This window comes from Odontomachus brunneus, unplaced genomic scaffold (genome assembly GCF_010583005.1).
Source record: "Odontomachus brunneus isolate Ranch 3 - 2012 unplaced genomic scaffold, Obru_v1 Obru_scaffold_174, whole genome shotgun sequence".
NCBI classification, from domain to species: Eukaryota; Metazoa; Arthropoda; class Insecta; order Hymenoptera; family Formicidae; genus Odontomachus; species Odontomachus brunneus.
Window position 1 is genome coordinate 140,276 of NW_022639624.1, and position 1,839 is coordinate 142,114.

Here is a 1,839-nt window from a genome sequence, read left to right on the forward strand (position 1 = left end):
CTGTTGACAGGGTCTGTGAACAGACTCTGACGACAGACTGGCGGCAGATTGCGTGCAGAGCTTGTCGACAGACTATGACGGCAGATTGGCTGCAGATTACGCGCAGATCCTGTCGTTTCGTAGGTTCTTCAATTAAATTTTCTCATAATTTTTCATAATTACTCATAGAATAAGCGCTTTCTCATAAATACTCATAAAATACTATGACAAAAAAATTTTTCTACATTATTTTTTCATAATTTTTAATATTTTCTCTAGTGAGATTCGAACTTGAACTGAAGACATCTTTTGGATAATCGTCCGTCGCCTTAGACACTACGCCAATTCCTCACTTGATAAAAAGCGCTTTGTATTGTCCATTTAAAGTTTAAGGAAGAAAAATATTATAGTTTGTTCGCCTTTTAAGCCGCAAAATATAGACGAAACCGTTTAGCGTATAAATAATGTAAGAGAGACTGGTACGATAATTCGAAATTAATTTTCTACCAAGGAATGTATAGAAAATTACTGCAATAAAACAGCAGATAATGACATTTTTCTATCATGTTAATAAAATACTGTACTTTTACATGTGCGAATTAATTTGGTCGATCGTCCCGTTCAGATTGTATTAAGTTTTATCAAAATCGAAGCATGATATATTTTTAAATAAACCATCAAAAAAATTCTGTAAAAGTTATTTACATAGCGAGACTAATATTTTATTCGGTGCTGCTGCCTTCAATACTTATTGCATGACGGTTAAATCGGATTTAATGACATAACAACATTTAAAAAAATAATAAGATGAGAAATTGTATGAAAAATTATGAGAACAATTTTTACCAGGAATGACATGTGTACGCCTTTAAATGGCCATTTAACCGTTGTACTATTCTATACTTGTACTCGTTATTTCTCTATTATTGTTGTTTTTTTATAAAAAATGTGTAATACAATTTTAAAATATAAACATTGTTTTTTATTGTGTATATGTGTACAATTATTGCACAATATAATTATCTTGACTTCTCTGCAGCATGGTGTGTATGTGAAACTGCCCCATTTAATAACGTACATATGGCCCTTAATAGAATTAAATAGCCTATCTAGGAAACAGAATCTGCGCGCAATCTGCCGTCAGTCTGTCGTCAGAATCTGTCGACAGGTTCTGCGCGCAGTCTGTCACCAATCTGTCGTCAGAGACTGCTAAAACAGTTTCTGTGTGCAGTCTGTTGCCATTCTGTCAACAGATACTGTTGACAGACTCTGCGTAAAATCTGCTCGCACAGGTTTGGCTATCTGGGTGATTAATACGAAAAAGTAACCATTTAATAACAATGTCTACAAGGGCAGTTCGATCTTCTTCTTCTAAACATTTATTTATTTCATAAGTTTCAAGGATAGCTTTACCTTCTATTATCCAAGAAGCTTCTTTAAATCCTGAAAGTAGCAATAAGAAAATCACATAAAATGCTTCCATAAGTAGCAATGAAATAGTCTGTAGTTTTGCTATGAAAGCTTAATACAAAATCATACATTTCACCTTAAATGTTGATAAGAAAATTAAAATGTACCAAAAGTCAGTAACAAAATAATAATTACTTTTAGCTACTGTCATAAAAATATAATGAAAGCAAAGTAATAATTAATTGTACAATATTTGGATAATAATTTTGTTATAATACGAATACGTAGAGAAACCTCAAGATAAAGGTGACTAAAATGAACAATAAAACTTAAAGTAAAAGTTCAAATACTTACTAAATCCATTAATTCCTGTGAAGCACTAAAAGCAGTGATTCTTTTTTCAGCAAGTATGTTTGGATTAACCATTTTTTTTTCTTAGCTAAACTTGTG

The 1,839-nt window shown here is 31.8% G+C and overlaps 1 protein-coding gene across 3 annotated transcripts in view; it reads right to left on the minus strand.

Moving 5' to 3' along the window:
- The window catches only part of LOC116851386, a 28,855-nt gene extending 27,016 nt beyond the window's left edge, over nucleotides 1–1,839 (minus strand). For all 3 annotated transcript variants that reach the window (XR_004379572.1, XR_004379573.1, XR_004379574.1), the window contains exons 1-2: nucleotides 1,744–1,839; nucleotides 1,393–1,422 (exon numbers count right to left, since the gene is read on the minus strand). The gene's annotated coding sequence lies outside the window, so the exon portion shown is untranslated. The remainder of the gene's footprint in view (nucleotides 1–1,392; nucleotides 1,423–1,743) is intronic.